This window comes from Macrobrachium rosenbergii, chromosome 53, assembly GCF_040412425.1.
Source record: "Macrobrachium rosenbergii isolate ZJJX-2024 chromosome 53, ASM4041242v1, whole genome shotgun sequence".
NCBI lineage: Eukaryota > Metazoa > Arthropoda > Malacostraca > Decapoda > Palaemonidae > Macrobrachium > Macrobrachium rosenbergii.
Genome location: NC_089793.1, coordinates 62,052,714 through 62,072,243, shown reverse-complemented (window position 1 = coordinate 62,072,243; position 19,530 = coordinate 62,052,714).

Here is a 19,530-nt window from a genome sequence, read left to right as displayed (position 1 = left end):
GAAATATTCAAAATTTTGGGTCCGCATGTGGGAAAAATGTTTAAGGCACTTGAAAATAAATTGCCTTCTGGTAAAGTAATTACTGAAATATCATGCCACCAAGAGTCTGGAATGGTGTGATGAAAAGTCCCACTCGATCCGTAGTAAAGAGCTTAAGCTTAATGGGACTGTGATTTTCCAGGAGTATCTTCGTAAATAATTTTTGTTTTATAGAAACAGAAATTCAGGTTTCTCATGGGCAGTCCATTTAGCCATCTTATAGCAAAAACTGTTTCTATTAAGTACCACGAAATTGTAAACAAGGAGAAAGGTATGGGTAACGTATTTTGATGGCCTTGACATTTTGGAATTTAGTCTTCCTCTGGTAACCCTAGCATAAATAATGTACCTGATAGTAAGTCGATGCGGTGGTCACACCAAAGATAAAAATGGACATATCCCAAAATATTAACACTCCTCAGCGCATCCACTCGAAGGCAAAATTCACATATTTTTATTTTAGAAAAAAACTTCCACACACACACGCGCACACACATACACAAACACACACACACATATATATATTTCTGCTTATGTGTGTAGGAAACATGTCCACCCCCACAAAAAAAAAAAAAAAGACTTGAATAATGCTAAGCTGCGATAGCGACTTTCGTAATATGACAAATTTTTAAGTTTAGGTTTCATAAGAAACTCGAGAGGAGATTTGATTACATTTAAAAGCACTTCATGGCCTAACAAGCAGTCTCATCAACTCTTCTTCTTCCCTCATGCAATTCTGGAACTTTTCTTTATGCCTCATAGTTGTGAAGAAGAATTTTCATTGCAACTTTTATACCCAAAGCCAATAGTTGCACTTGTCACATTTTTCGTGAATCAGTATGTATATAGATAGCATGGAGACTTTTCATCAGTATTGTCCTCCAAAGTACAAGAATGAAATAAACATCCATGTGGAGTTAGGCTCAGCTAAAATATTTGCTAAATTCTTAAGATTTTGCTTTCATCCTGTCAATCTCATCACACAGTGGCCATTATCAAATTGATATTGATGTTGCTTCATTTAATGCATTTTTTTTTTTTTTTTGAGGTTAAAGGAAGCCTTCAGGAGATTTACGAGAACTGTATGTGTTCGATTTTCCGCCTTGGCTATCCGTGTATCAGTGCGGGCGCTCGCTTAAGCTGATTGCCCGGAGAATCCGCGGGCACAGGTCCATTGGATTTTTTGTCGTCTTCATAATATAAATATAGCTATTTTTAAGAACACTGGATTTAGTAATAGTTTGATGATCTAAAAACTAATATTATAGGCTGAGAGCCAACTTCCTAGCTACTATGAAGAAGTAATGGATTTTGCAGCACCGTGATTACTAAAAGCAAACCTCTTTTGTGACATCCCATTTAATCGGAGTAACAAAGTATGAAGCAGTGCTCCCATGAAATACGACTGAGTTTTATTTCTATAAACGATATTTAAAAAAAAAAAAAAAAAAATATATATATATATATATATATATATATATATATATATATATATATATATATTATTATATATAATAATATATATATATATATATATATTGTTTCAATAAGAGGATTGTGTATCAATGTACTGATGTCAGAATTAGTGTTCCAAGGAACGCTGAATATTTTATCGGCATGATAACTAAAAAGAAAACGTTCATAAGAGCTTGAGATTCTGTAACTGAGTGAAAATAGAAAGAAATCTGTACAAGAGTATCGTTTTGTATTTGAATGATTGACTTGACAGCGCACTACAATAAAAACACGTTTATTTAGGAGATGCTGCACTAGTTAAGCAGAATCTCTTTAAAATTCTTTAGAAGATCTCTGAGCTTTGATTTCGGTTTAAAAACCCTCCTTCTTAGAAATTTCGCCATAAGAAATGATAGAAGTCTACTTTAGTTTCGGCTTCGTAGCCAAATTCAAGTTTCTCAAGTGCCTACTGGTTTAGGCTTCATTGCTGGAATAAAACTGTTCAGAGTTTGTTCCATATTGCTATACTTTGAAGATTCGTTCGTATTATTTTAATCACTACCTTAACTGCTCCCTAAAACTATATTGTGACGCACTAATAAAAAAAGTTCACGAGCTCTTATGAAATTATAAAATAGAAATAAAAATTCAGTTTGCAGCAGATTGTGCCATATTAGACATTGAATTTCATACGAATGTTCCTTATTCATCATTTTCAGACTTACTTTTTTACCACTGATGAATATGAATAAGTAATCCTATGAATATGTAGAAAGTATGAAATATTTAAGGATTCCTTCATCGAGGGAGAACGAGGTGAGTATGAAAAACGCCGATTTGTGAATATTAACCGATACCAGTGAACTTGATAACAATCCTGTTGCAACTTTCTTTCGAAATAAATGTGAATTCAGATCTCTCTCTCTCTCTCTCTCTCTCTCTCTCTCTCTCTCTCTCTCTCTCTCGTCTGGCTTGCTGTATAATTTGGTTGTTCACCCAGAAATAAATTCCACCGGATGTGGGAATATGACAGACAGCTGAAGTATTTCGAGAAGGAAACCATAGGAACTGAACGCAAATGAGTCTGTTTGTGAAGACTCGGTTTTCTGGGCGTGGATTTACTCGACCACAAACTCTCTGACTTTCCTAATGGCTCCTGTAACCGCTTTGTCTAAACCCCAAGCCCTGTTACAAGTCAAAATAAGGCTGCAATTATATAGGGTATGCGTTACTCATTCATTCAACAGACTTATTTTACAGTTTATGAGTTGGTTTACAAGTGATTATTGGATCGTCGATATCAGCTACTAAGATTTTGGACGTATATCATAATAACGAATCGAAAGAAGACTGGAAAGAAAGGTGCAAAGAGTAAATTGAAAGCTTTTATATTGAATAATAAAAATATTGAATACATTAACGGATTTTTTTACTGAGTGATGGAGATTTCCAGGGACTGCAAATCTTCCGTTTCTCACCACCTTATTTTCAAGGAAGTTTCTGATCCATTTAATGTCTGTGCATTCTCACAGGCAGTAATTTTTAACACTAATGCACAAAGCTCATATATATATATATATATATATATATATATATATATATAATATATAAATATACAAAGGAACAAGTGAAACAACGAAATGGTTGCCAGGTCTTTCGACTCACCCAGTCTTTTACTTAGCAGACTGATGAGAAATAAAAAAGTAAGGTTACTATAAAGCTCGTATAATTAACAGATGACATACAGATATTCCTGAAGTTAGGGATTATAAAGGAACAGATTCATCTGGAATTCAAGACAGTTGAAGAATTAGTGGACCTACCAAACCAAGGGTAAATATTCGACAGGTTTTACATAACATTAGTCACAACTGGCTTGGGAGCAGGGGAAGAGACTGACCACCAAAAATGACCTTGGAGTGAATGAGCTGATTACATGTGTGTATAAAAGTACAAGAACTTAATATATTCTCCTTTTGGTAAACAACAATGTTTGCTAAATGAACATTCAAAAAAAAAAAAAATAAACATACGAATACATAGAAAGTTTATATGAGGAAACTAAACGGTAATTAAGTCAGTGATTTTATCTTTAAGGTCGTTCTTGAACATTTTACTAATACAGGGGTCCAAATAATACATGCCAGGGCTTAGGTTGAAATTACAGCTGGAGATAACCTTTATAATAGTGGATTCTAAAGATATCATGGAGAGAAATCTTTCGATCTGGCTATTACTAATTTTCAGTCCAATTTATACAGTAAAGTTTTTGTTTAAATGTGTAATGCCCATAAACACAGAAGAAAAAGAGGATATTTTGATATTAAGGTGGTGGCCTGAATTAAAATGGACATAAGTTAAGTTGTTGGTTGGTTTCTTTTAAATACTAAATTTGCATTGAAATTGTTCTCTATGTATTAAAACATATAAGAAAAAGCAATTGTCTTTTTTATAATTCTAAAGTAAAATTAGTAGATAGAACCTGGTTATTTAAATTAGAGAGTATATCATTTACATCTATACCAGCACACAAAACAGCTAAAATATCATCAACATATCTATACCACTTTAAAGGAGTATAAATGATATTAGGTAAATATCATTTGTCAAAAAAATCCATATACAACTTGGAGAGGAGTGGAGATAAAGGGTTGCCCATTGCCATAACAAATATTTGTTGGTAAAATTCACCACTAATTATAAACCTAAAATCACAAATGCACAGCCTAGTAAGTGAAATAATATGACTTATAGGTAGAGGTAATTCATGATGGATTAGTTCATTACTAAGACATTCTAAAGCAGAATCTATAGGGAGTTTACTGAAAAGAGAACAAACATTAAAACTAACAAATGTATCAGTAGGGCAAAATGTGATTTTGTTTAATTTATCAGCTAAATTTAGAGAATTATATAAATGAGAATCGAAGATAGTTCCAAGTAAAGTGGACAAGAGCTCGGTAATAAATTTTGAAAGTGTATATTGAGCCAACAGTGCTCATAATAGGATGCATAGGATTATTTTCTTTGTGCACTTTTGCTAATCCGTAAAAGTAAGGTAACGAGGGAAATTTTATGACAACTGACCTATTAGTTATTGTTTTATCTTTAAGGATTTTTTTTCACTGAGCTATTGAAATTTTTTTTACTTAGTAATGGTTTTTTTTTTTTTGTAAGTCGTATCATCATCCAGTAAGGCTCATAATTATAACTTTTTTCTAGTCATACTGAAATGAAGGTGAGCGGCGTTGAGTTGCTAGTTCTTCAGGAGAATTTTAAAGTCTTGTCTAACACCACCTCAAGCTGGTGTTATAATCGCCTAAGAAAATCTTTATAATTAGTTCGCAATTCAAGGAGGGAATGAATCAGGCCAGCATCAACATCTCTTGTGCCTCATTATCCCTCTTTTGATATTTGAGAGCGTTGGGGGCGACAGAAAAGGTCTTGTAACGAGTAGGTTGTTTACCTGCTTTTTCAAGTTGCTTACAAACTATTCTATATCTAGAGACATCAATTAGGTGTTTTATTTTGTCTAATTTCTTTCGCGATATTGTCACTGAAGAGTTTCTTGGAAACTCTGCTTTGAGTTTCCGGGAAATGAAGTGAATATTTTCGTGTCTGAGACCAATCAACTGTATGAACATTAATCAGAACAAAATTTGCTTTATTCATCTTTCTCCCATCAATTTATTATGAAGTTTCTCAAAAAAAATACTCGAACAGCAAGGATATATGATATTCTAAATTATTTTATCTAGAACCTACAATTCCACAAGAGAAGAGCCCTAACACCTCGTTTCGAAAACTTTTCTTCAAAACCGGAGTGAAAACATTCATCCGAGAACCACTGCAATCTTCCCAAGCGGAAGGGAAGGGAAGGGAAATGAGGGCGCGAAGGAGACGGTGCCTGTGAGGGAAGGTGTTTCTCAGCCTTCATTTTCGTGACGCTTTTGCGGGAAGGTTTTGCTCCTCCAGTCAAGTCATTTGCTTTGAGCTGTTCCGCCTCCTTTCATATATAGAGCAGAAGCCTGGGGAGGAAGACCTGTTTTACTATAGGTCTGGGGAAGGGGGTGGGGCGGATTTCTTTTCGCTATAGTATGTATCATTTAATGCTTAACTTTATTTCTAGTTTTTATCATCAAATACCAGATGACTTTACTGTGTTTAACGATTCTGCTGCAATTTCCCAACGGTTACATTATGAAAACAGGTCCTCGGTGAATGTAATCATCCTAATTACCCGGTATTGGTGTTAATGGCAATTTATTTCCACCTACAGCTGCGTTATTTACCATTTTACCTAACTTTCAAAACGCAACCATAATTTTGGATCAAAAAAAAATGAATTGCAATCATCAATCTGCCAATTTCTATTCATGAAATACTATTTTTTTTTAGACTGGACTTTCAAAACATCGGCCTTTTTATTAAAAATTTCCTGGCTGCATCTCATGATTCTCCAGTGATGACTGGAGCCTAATTAGAGACGAGCAGGTTCCTATACAATGACTCGTGAACAAATCGTAATTCTTCTTATGGTTTGTTAGACTTTGTTTCTGATGCATTTTCTTGAAGCAAACAATACTTTCACCTGTGTATGTTTGTAGAAATCCATCCAAATTATTTTTAAAATATGTTAAGAAAACATTGGATAAGTCCTTTCACCCTCCTGCTACCGCACTTGGCAAATAAATTAACATACTTAAAAGTTTTCCATTCACTCATGACACCTCCTTCCTGCCCAATCTAAAACGGATTTTAACGAATTATTTTCCTGCAGTTGACATTAAGCTCATATTTAAGAACCCAAGAACTATAGGTGGTATGTTTCGTCACAAAGAAAAACTGCCCCTTTAATGCAGTCCGGTGTTGTTTATTTGTTTATTTGATGTTAATGCCATTGTCAGACATACGTTCGAAACACACGCCGACTGCTTAAAGTCAGATGTGACGCACATATTGGCGTTAGCTTTCGAACTGGGTGCAAGTTGTCTAATCCTGAAACATCAAATATTAAAAATCATATAAAACTATGCAAAAGTAAAAGAAACTATAATGATTTTAAGATTTTACTAACCAGCCAACACGAACACCACCTCGCTATTCTTGAATTGTTAGTGATCAAGAAGCTAGTTCCCTCTTGGAACAATTATTACTCGTCCACGCCCTGTATATAGCCTAAACCACACCTCACCTTATGTTTACTGTTTTCATACAGCATCTGAATTTCGAGGAATGAGGTCTGTTAGTTGAAATATTTTAGTTCTTTACCTTCTTTAATAATTTTATTTTAGGTTTGTCTTTTGCATTGATGTTTTACTTTATCATAATTTATTTGTACATATATTCTTTTCCTGCTGTACTTGTATATTGTGTATTTTTAGCCTTGAGGATCAGACAAGGATCTCGAAACGTAGGCCGTGATGAATTAAGGAAAACCATGTACCATATATATACATATATATATATATATATGTTTACATATATATATATACATACATATACACACATACACACATACACACATACACACACACATATATGTTTATACTGTATATACATATGCACACACACATGCACATATATATATATATATATATATATATATATATATATATATATATATATATATATATATATATATATATATATATATATATATATATATATATATATATATATATATATATATATATATATATATATGTATGCATGTGTATTTATATGTATATATATATATGTATATATATATATATATATATATATATATATATATATATATATATATATATATATATATATATATATATATATATATATATATATATATATGTATGTATGTATGTGTGTGTGTGTGTGTGTGTGTTTGTTTATCTTTACTCCATTATTCGTTATAGGTTCTTTCTTTTTGTTTATTTTTCTCCTGTCTTTTTAGTCACTTTTTAGCTAATTGCCTTGGTAGGTGTTTCCTTTCAATTGTTCTTGTTTTAATTTTTGTATTTGCAAATGTTTTACAGTTTAAATTTTTAAAGAAGTTTTTATATTGCATAAGTGACGTTTTAAGCATTTATTGTCTGTAATTTCCCAGCCTTGAAGATGCATCATGTGATGTGAAACGTTGGCAGAATAAACTTGATCTTGTAAGAGACATGCATGCCTTTATATTCAACCTGGGAGATTTTTGTCAGGTCTGTTTCCCCTGATTCTTCTGTATATATATGTATGTATGTGTGTATGTATATATATGTATATTTATGTATATATATGTATGTACATATGTATAACTGAATCATTACTGAAAATATGAAACGTAATGAATACATAAATAAATACAAAATAGACGAAGGGAAGAGAAACAATCGAGTGCTGCAAGGCCTTAAATATTTCTATTTACTTAGCAGACTGAAGACATATAAAAACAAAGTTTGTAAAGATATAAAATGATAGATGGGGTTACAAAGGAAAAAATATGTTTCCTAGAATTCAACACAATTGGAAATATTAGCAGAACTACTTAAACCGGGTTAAATATTTAAGAGGTTTTTACAAAGTTAGTCTCAACCGTTGATTGGCCGTGAATAGGGACAGGATAATTAAAAGACTATACAAGGAAGACGACTGGCCTGCAAAAATATTATAAAAAGTACACTTCAAATTCTCAAATGGTAAACAACAAATATTTCAGCACTGAATAACATTTTTAAAAAATTACACTAAGCATATGAATACATAGAAAAAATATATTGTAACTAATTTGTAATTAAGTTAGTGATTTAATCTTTTGTCATTTTGAATATTTTACCAATACTGGGCATAATTTATTGCCAGGGCTAAATTAAAATTACAACTGTAATGAATAATATATAATTCTTCTAAAAGATTTAGATATAGGAATCTTTCGATCTAGCAATCTAAACTTTCAGTTCTATTTATCCTGTGATAGTTTTCATTAAAATAATGTTGTTTTGGATGTTTGCCCAGTTTTGAGAGAATACAAATGTTGTTTGATGCATGAATCAAATCCTTGTGATTGCCCAATATGAAACGGCAGTTTGACGTGCCATTTTATATAAGATTGTTTTCTTTAACTATTTTCTATCAACATGACCTTTTAGTGTTTTTCTAGAAAAACAATTGTTATCATGAAAAAATTGTAATAATGATTTTATGTTTTGAAAACCACTGAAATAAGACAAACCTAAAATGCTTTAATGGCATTTATATAATATATTTATATATGTTACTGGAATTATATATATATTGTTTACATATTCTGATTTATATAGACCAATCAATTTGTATCCAACTATATATATATATATTATTAGAATATATTACTTTTAGCGTAGTTTTTTGTGATTCATTTTTATTAGCATTAACTTTTGAGATCTGAATTTAGGTCTGACCGGTTTATTTATTTCCAACGGCACCTGGTAAAAAGTGTGTTTTGTAAAGTCGAAACCAGATGCAGATTCAACCCCGATTTCAGATTTTTCACCTGTTTGTGTAAGGTAACATGAACTTTACTATTAATACCATGGTATATATAAGTTAAAAATATATTTTGACTGATAAATCATTACTGATAAATCTTTTGTGTATTGTTGTGTGTGTTTTCTGTGTGTTATACAATCTCTATATTTTTATATTTTTATGTTTGTGATGTATACATTTATTTATATATATATTTTAAATATTTCTTGGTATATATTAATATATATATATAATATACATATATTTATATATATATATCTATATATAATCACACATAATTCTATTATTTTAAATATTTCTTCACTAATTAAGATATTGGTTTGTTACCTCATCTAAATATTTGTGCAATTTATTTTTTTTAAAGTATAATTCATTATTTAATATGGCTGCACCTGTATGTGTTATATTTCACCGATTGAAAATTTATATATCCATACTTTTCGTAACTCTTCCTTTTATTTAACTTTGAATTTAAAAATAATTTTTTTCATCATCAATATCTTTATTATCATATGGAAAAAACCTATATGTATTTTTCAACATTGAATCATCACCTTAATCGCAACTGCTGCGCATCTATGTAAACATAAGTGAGGGACATATTCACTTTTTAGTTTTGAGAAGAGAGAGAGAGAGAAGAGAGAGAGAGAAACAACGTGAATAGATTATTATTTGCATGGACGATGTTTTTCTTTCTCCGAGGAACCTAACTACAAATACCTGCATAAAATTAGCTTTAATATTATAATGAAGAGAATTTCACGTGAACTGTTTCATTTTTCACTCATGCTTTTAAAAAGGATGGTACACCCACATGTGAACACTATTATGCATTCATTACATTATTCTAAATTTCTTTATTATCATTTTATTGCTCCAAGATTTTCATAAATACATTCCTTTTACTGGAAATTCAGCTAACTATATATCATTATTATCAACCTAGAATTACGCGTGAAAGTTTTTTCTTATCACATGCCACGCACATTTGCTTGCTTAAGCAATTAGACACGTTTATCAATAATGAAGTGAGAGTCTTCATTGCCGATCAAATGGATAATCTTTCACGCACGCATGCTTAAGCAGCTGACATACATGCATAATGAATTTGCTTAGATGAGAGAGAGAGAGAGAGAGAGAGAGATAGATAGAGAGAGAGAGAGAGAGAGAGAGAGAGAGATAAATTTATAAGAGAGAGTAAATTTATAAACTGTTCATTTTTAACAAAAATATAATTTTTTTAATAGTGAAAATATAAGCGCATGATTAATGCCTAAAAAAATATAGCTGGAACGACGAGTATCAGACACTTTTCACATTTTTGCTACATTACGAATTATGTCATCAGCCTGACCTTGTTGGCCGCGCAGAGAACAAGCATTTAACGTGTCTAGATACTTTCACCGCCTTCTAAGGTCAGTGCTGCATACATGGCATATGGAGATTTCAAAGGGAGATGAGAAGACAAATAACAATGGTCACTTTTTGTCAGCCTACCCATAAGTAACTGTGTCTCATAAGATTTTCACAATCACACATTAATCACTTCTCAATGTCTGACCTTGTTTAATCAACGCAGATATTAGTCACTTTTTATACTTTTACCTATGTGTGATGCAATAATGGAAGGAGCCAAAAGTGCATTTTATTTTTTTATTTGAATACAAATTTAAAACTTTTAAAGCCGTTTTATCATTTCAAATGACTTTTAAAGTTTTTTAGTTCTGTAAATTTCCAACGAAGATACTTCATGTCGATGATTGAAATGAGATGGCATAATGCAAAACGGGATCTTTTAAGAGACATGCTGCCCCCTCCCTCCTTCAACCTCAGATGTTTGTCACTCTTCTTGCCCTGCTCTCCTTCGTGTTATATATAAATTCCATGTATGTCTTCTCGCATTCCTATCGTATACCTATCTGTTTATATGTATGTACATATTCTATAAAGTGAATCACGTAAATTGAAACGTTTATGTTGCTATAAATTTGAATACAAAAATTCCATTAAGGGAGAGAAACAATAATAACTCCAAGGTAGAGTCCTTGCTTATGGTTCTAATGTTTAAAAAACTGAAGAAATATAAAAATTAAATTTTGAATGAAAGCTCATATAAATGATAGATGGGGTTTACAAATTTTAAAAAATATGTTACCTTGAATTTAAACATGAGTTGGAAGACTCACCCCAGTACAAAAATATTTATAGTGTTAATATTAAGAGGTTTCATACAAGGATTATCTCAATCCCTGTTGAACAGTTTGAATCAGGACTGATTGATATAAATAAAACTAGTAAAAGAAAATAAATTATAAAACTAAGGAAAACTACAAAATGCTGGTTCAGATTCACCATTTTGTGTAAACAACAAATTTTTGATGAATATTTTAAAAAAAACTACAAAATATGAATACATAGAAAAACTATTTAAATAACTAATTTTAATTAAAGATAGTGAAATTAAGCTTTTTATCATTTTTTAATATTTTACATAATACATGGTTTCTTTATCAAATAATAAATGCACAAAATGTTTCCATGAGTTAAAATTACAAAAAAGTAACCTCTTAATAGCATTCAAACTTGATTTAGTGACAGGAATCTTTCGATCTAGCAAAAAAAACTTTCAGTCCTATTTATCCTGAACATTAAAAAAATGAATATGGCTCATTGCATATTTGCATTAGTTTTGATTCAATACTCATGTTGTTTGATACATAAATCTAAAGTCCTGACTGTTGCCCAATATGAAACATGGGGCAGTCCAAAAGTGCTTTTATATATGTTGTTTTCACTTTTGGTCTATTTTACCTATTAAAATTCCTTTTGTGTTTTGTCTAGGGAAAAACATGGTTACATGAAAAGATTGTAATAATGATTTTGATGTTTTCAGAAAACCACTGAGCCTAAGATGCAAGTTTTGCTTGTGCCTTAATGGCCCATCTTTTATGTTCCGAAATATATCTCCATGTTATATATAAATGGAATGCTATTTGCATCACACAGTGCATGTATTTATATATATATTTGGCTGGTTTGCTGGGGATATATATATATATACAATGGCCCCTAAAGGCACAAGCATTTCATCTATAGTCACAAATTCTGATGGGGTGTATTCTTTTTTATAATTTTCTACAAACATATGAAATATTTGCCTAACTATAAAGCTTATCCACCTCTTTCTTTATTGTTTGGTATTCCTTCAAACATTAAGATAAAACGTTTGTTACCTCAGACAAATATCACACAACTGATTATTTTTTTAAATATAACACACTTCTTATTTCAGGAGTACTGGGAGGGAGAAAAAGTAATGTGTATGCCAACTGGTATTTCACCGATTGAAAATTTACGTGCCAAACACTCGTAACTCTTCCTTTCATTTGATGCTAATTGCATTATTATCATCATCCCTCATGTGATATTTCTGTCTATCATATGGTTGCATAAACCTTCGGTATATTTTGCATCTTCCAGTCTTGAATGGTCTGGGATCATCTTCATATTTGTCGCGCATTATGTAAACATATCTAGGGACATATTATGTTCAGAGAGATGAGCTGAGAGAGAGAGAGAGAGACGCTGCATTAGAGAGAGAGAGGTGGAGAGAACTGTGAATGAGAATTATCCTGGTGCATTTTTGGCACTGTTAATCTTTCTCCTTGCTCTTTTTGAATAATTTTAAAATTAGCATTAATTTTATAATGAAAAGAATTTTTCCATGCTGTTTCATTTTTCACTCACATGCTTTTTCAAAACTATATAAATTTAAGAATTGTAGTCTTTGTGAACACGATTACTTCATCTATTCTTCTAAATGACCTTTATTATCATTTTATTGATTTTGGATGTTCATAAATATTATTTGCAATTTCAAGTGGAATTCAACTAACTTTATATCATCATTATCAACCTAGTTTTACGCGTGAAAACATTTTTCATTTTTGCTTTGCATTTAACAAGGAGAATGATAATTGATCAGATAACGTACTTTTCTTCATCACACCTTTAGGTTTTAACTTATGTGTTATGATTGTCCATTATTATGCTTTATATGCATATAGTATTCAACAAGGTATGATCACATAGTTCATTGATTTGCATGCTATCAGAATTAAATACGTTTATCCATAATTTAAATATTTTATTTAGGTCTCTTTGTGAGTTCCTATCTTACATCAAATGGATAATCTTCTCTACTTATTCTTGTGTCATCTTAAAACTTCTTACTACTGTGTCCTTGAATTTGCTTAGAAGAGAGAGTCTGAATCAGAAGAGAGAAACAGAGAATGAGAGAGAGACACCGGATAAATTTATAAACTGTTATTTTAACAAAAATATAAATTTTTCAATAGTGAAAAATAAAGCTGTTTTAATGTTTTGCAAAATATAGCTGATCTTCCTACTTTGTCAACAAACGTTATGTTTCCTAATTTTTTTCACTTCTATCATTATGATCTACCTTGCATATGGAGCTTTCAAAGTCTAGATAAAGACATCTAACAATGGTCACTTTTTTATCATATTTTTTTATAATATCCTTTCATGGTGGACTTTTCACAATTTCGCGTACAATCATGTTGTCAATATTGACCTATTTTTCAATAAACGTTTCAGATTTTTTTTAGGTGCCCTTTCATACTTTGACCTAATATGAGATGTGCAGACTAAAGGCCTAGACACAAAGTGCATTAGTCTTGAACCACAGAAACAAAGCAAAACCCTATTTCAGCCTTATCATTCGAAATCTTGCAAGTTTTTTGTCTTAAGTTACAATGGACAACGAAGACTTAAATTCAACGATTAAAATGAACCATGGCGCAAACAATAACGGAGTTTTCCTATTCTGGTCCTCCCCCTCCTCCTTTTTCCTCCTCATCAATAGCCTGCACAATCTCTCCTTCGTAATATCTATATCTCCATTCCACCATTTTTTTCTTCTCTTATTTCTGTATCATTATCTCCATTTTCAATTTATGGTGTTAATTCTATTCTTATATCTAATCGACGTAATTAAAGTTTATGTTGCTATTTTTTGAATACAATACAATTCAATTGCCTGTTTCAGAGGAAATTTTGGATAACTTTTTGCAAATGAATAAAAATTTTAGCTTTTGGCTGATATAATTTTAAAAAAATTTCTTCTAGGTTCCCTTTCATTTTCTTTAAATTGTTAATCTTTTTGTTCTGCATTTTCCAAGGTAGACTTTTTATAGGGTTAAGGTAACAACGGAGCTTTCTCTCTCTCTCTCTCTCTCTCTCTCTCTCTCTCTCTCTCATCTCTCTCTCTCGTATGATTGTTGGTTAATTTCGGAAGCAATACTGTATCTAATGGGCCGAGTTCATGTCCAGAAATTGATGAAGAGTTAGAGGTTGGTGGTGATAGAAATTCATTTCTCGAAATAATGTTTTTAGCAGCCACAGATACGCAGGGGTCCTAGCAATTCCCGTTGCTAAGTAACCAAAGGTTCCATAGCCAATGAAATAAGTCTAATTTCCTTGTAGAAGGAGCCCTAGAGAGCCCCGTCAGCTCAGTGGTATTTAAAACAGGACATGGTTGATTTATGCTCAGCTCTCTCTCTCTCTCTTGCAATCTCTCTCTCTCTCTCTCTTCATCATGCATGATTGTTTGGTTAGATTTTGTGGAACAATATTATCTAAGAAGAATATGCACTGGCTTTAAGAGACAGGAGATTGGTCATCAAATTCCCATTGAAACGATTTTTAGCCCACAGATACGCAGGGCAATAGGTGCAGTAACCTACGTAGGGTGGTAGTGGTGGTGTGACCTATGTAGTAATTACTGAGGGCTTGAATGTCCCTTCGGTATATTTAAATTTGTATTCTATGTCGGTGATTCCCACATCTGTCTACAGGGGGACGTGCTATTTCACTTTCCAAAGGCGCTGACAAGGTTCAGGCGGCAGGAGACACACAAGGAAACCTTCTTGTCAGCATGCGCACGTGTTGTACCGCTGTCGATTATTTTCTTCAAGGCCTTGCCCTCGTCCTTGAACTGGCTGTGACATGCTGCTTTGTAATACAGTATATATGGTGTTTCTCAGTGAGGTAGACATCGTCCTAACAATACTAAATAATATGAATATAAAACTCCATGTATGTCCTGTGATAAATTTGATATTGGTCAAATACAAAAACAATGAAAAAGGCATAAAATGTATATAAGAAATGCACAGATGAACAGTAAAATTTTCGTAAATGTAAGTGAGAACCATCATGCAATCACCCTGGCAGGACAGCTTATTTTAATGATATACTAGAAAGAAATATTATAGTCTAGTTTTAGAAAAGAAAAAGTAATGGTCATAACACGAATTTCAGTCAAGGCATGCATAACCTCGATCCTATATTTTGAAATGAAATTTGTAGAATGTTCAGATGCTAAGGAAGGGAGCATTCATGTATGGAGAAAGGAATATCGTATTTGTGAACATAGTACTGGACCCTAGCATTGATGATTTTGTCGTCCCTCCTCCTCTGACACCTTTCAGGGGTGGAGTTTTAGCGTCCAGCGGTTTCTACATTTGTCCGTGTTATTCCCCTAGTGCATAGTGCATATATTGTGATTTCTACTGGTATTGCATGTCTTTCGTTAAGGGCTTAGAAACAAAGTACAGCCAGGTCATCGCCTGCTCCCAGTCTGATTTTTTTACCTGTGGTAATGTGTCATTACACACACACACACACACACACACACATGTATAATATATATATATATATATATATATATATATATATATATATATATATATATATATATATATATATATATATATATATATATATATATATATATATCGTGATGAACCGCAGCCGATTCTTCAGGATCTAAAATAAAAACAAAAACAAACAGAATGGGACTGGACTGACTGGCAGCAGTCGTGACAAACCACGGAGGAAGGAGCGAAACAAAACCACTGAAGCACCTTAAAACTAATTTATTATAATAAAGTTATATATATTATGTACAAATGACTCGAGGTTTCACAATATCAGAAATCACGTAAACATTACTTATTGTGAATTAATAAACAGAGTCAGAATCAAAAATAAATATAGCTAAAACTGAGTTTCTCTACCAAAAATCAGTAACATCAATAACAATGAACAAACATGGTAATCATCGCACTTGCTCAATCAACAATAAAATACAAAAACACTTCAGCTACATCACATTACCAGGCAGTTACATTACAAATGAACAGCAGGCAGCATAAATAATAGGAAAGCACAGCTTACAACATAATTAACAATGATAAAAAAGCATGAACAATATACTCAAGCAGCATAAAAAAACACACTAACTCAGGGTAGCACAATATAGAAAAAAAAAACAGACTATCTCTATAGAGACTTCGAGACAGACCCAGCTGCCGAAGAGGATGAAGATACCCAGACGAACTCCATGAAATCATCGAAGCACCCAGTGACTGCAAACAGGAACACATCCAACACACAGATGATCATAGCAGAAACATTGAGACAGCAAATCTACTGCCAAACTGGAACCAATTTCCCAGATGACTATGGTTAAGTCACACATCCATCCTCTGCTGCCACAGCCAACAGGTAAAATGATAACTGCCGAAAAAATAAGGACTCCTTGCTGCTATGCTGCTGAGACCTGACTCGCTGTCATACCAAACCCGACTGCCGCAGTCAATACGAAGGCGACAGACGTCAACTTCGCACACACAAAAACAAATACCAACGGGTAAGGAGACAATACCCACAACAAGGGAACAATCTGCGATTGATTGTTCTACAAAAAACAACCTCTAAACGTCACATATTTCTATATATATATATATATATATATATATATATATATATATATATATATATATATATATATATATATATATATATATATATATATATATATATATATATATATATATATATATATATATATATATATATATACACACACACTCATGGGACGTGGTGTGTTCAGCGTGTGTAACCCAAATATATTGATATCACAGGAAGTAAAAGGAAAAGGAATACTTTATTGACTTCCGTATGATAATGACAGGCTGAACACTGAAATTAGTATTGGGAAAACCAATAGCACTAAAATTCTCTTTCTTCTACTTTGTGAGAATGTTCTCCTGCCACCAGGTAGTTGATTGATTATTAGCATTCACATTCGATTGCAATATAGGTTTTTTTATCAGGTGTAGAACCCTCTTGAATCCAGGTAAGGCGACGTCATATGGAAAATCGTTTGTAATATTTTTATTATTTTTTTTTCTCGGCGAATACTTGTGTATTTTCTTTTCATTTCAATAATAGATTTATTCATTACTAGTATGGGTTTCGGTAACTCAAAATGTATTAGTATTTTCTATACATTAAGGATATATACAAAAACATTTTTCCGTTTGAAATGAGTTCAGGCTTTTCAGTTACCTAATATTCTCTTCAGTAAAGGATATATAATAACATGGTACAAAGAATAAAAAAAATAATCGTATAAATTTTGCATGTAAAATTTTTTTTTTTTTACCCTTCGATTCTTGAGCTTCAACCGCCGGTCGTAAATGGCAATTAAAATGCATTTCATCAACAATGTGCATATTCAGTTTTTGAAATTCCTTCCCTGTGATTCAACAGTAATCCCCAGAGAACCTTCAAAACAACATTAAATAACAAGCATATTTGATGTTGTCATTTCAATATGCCCTACGCAAATATTGCTTCAAAGGAATAATGAATTAATTGTACGAGCAGCATTCCTAAACGCAGAAAACATTTGTTTTTAAGTCGCTTTGCTGTTTAATCATCGACATTCTTGTCTGGACAGAACTGCAGAAATGGTTTTTCATTTTTCAGCACCGCCGTAATTCCAGTTGAAGCCAGCTTTTCCTAAAATGTCCTCTCATGTCTGCGTCTCCGTGAGAACCTTTTTATCTTTTGTGATTCACGCCAAGGCAATAACATTTCTATGCCAGGCAATTGATGTTGTGGGGTTTGTGAATAAGAGGTTGTTGATAAAATTCAAAGAAAGATTAAGAAATGCAGCAGCATCAAAGTTGGCCGAACGGTGAAAGGAAGAGAATGCGAATGCCAAGTTCTCTCTCTGAAATGAGGATCGGTGGCGGTAAGCTACGGAAATAGAATATAATAAACGCTTCTTATCATGTGTTTTGTGTGTGTGTGTGTGTGTGTGTGAATTATTTATTTACTAAAAAATAATACGGAATAATAATGCTTATTGTTAGTATCAGTACTATAGGATTTCTTTAAAAGGATTACTTTCAAAGCGAAATCAGTACTGAAATGTAGGGTAAAATCAAATTGCAATCGGTATTATTATTTTGAAGTGAATGTTCCTAACTCCGATTAATTATGGGTACTGTAAAATTGTGTCCAACAAAGATTAACGCAGAGGTGAAAAATATCCCAAGTATTGTAAATCAAAGAAACAAGAAAAGGAATTATGTTATTATATTTTTTTTTATTATTTTATGATTTCTTATGTTTTACGGGGGTTGTTTGCAGAACAACGGAAGCAGCCTCTGCATCGGTAATTTCGCCTCCTGGCGAAAACTCCCATAGAAGAAAAGTTCCTCCGGGTGCTCTAAACCGCCCGAAAAGTAACTCACCTGGCGAATTTCAGTCAATTTGCCGATCGGCTTTCTTTTTTTTTTTTTTTTTTTTTTTTTTAAGAAAAGCAACTTTTTCGAAGTACCAAGTTGAGGAGAAAGGTGTTACGCAGCACCGCTGCTCTCCCGTTGTTCTTAGTGACCGAATTCAGGTCAAAAGTAATTCAAACCCGACCAACCATGTGTCCAGTTGACCTAGCTCACGCCCTAGGCTGACTGGTTCTCTTATCTAACCAATCAGAAGGAATCAAAAGGGTATGATTTACATACCGCGCTCTGAACCAGATGCAGCCGTTCTTCCAAAGCGGAAGCTCGTGATGAGAATGTTTGTTTACTGCCGCAACACGTGACGAATTTGACGTAGAAACTCGTTGTTGTTCAGAAACATTATACGAAAGGAATTTCCTCTAAAATTCTGCCGTTTCTTGAAATAAGAAGTAAACATGGTCACCTGCTATTAGGGGCATAAGACACTGCCTCCCAAGAGCATTTTACTGTTCCAACCGAATACAAGACGACCAGGTTCCAGTACTTCCACGATCAAACCTCAGACACTTAAAGAAGGCTAAAAACTATTTCGAATATGGTAAGCAGTTCATTTGTCGTTTTTCATAAATTAGTATGACGAAACTCAAGGATTTGAATATACTGCCACAAAGGGGTAGCTTAGGCCAGTCCATGTGTTTGATGCTAATTGTTACTTTGAGGGGTGTCAAGGGGGGTCACTTTATCTTCATAATGATTAACATATAACAAACAAACAAACAGGATAACACACGAAACTTCCATAACATTTCAGGCATATCAACTTTAAAATTTATGTTCACCATATTAGATAAGGTGAGAAGAAAACAGGCCAAAGCCTTGACAGGCAACATTGATAACGACACAATACAAAACATAACAA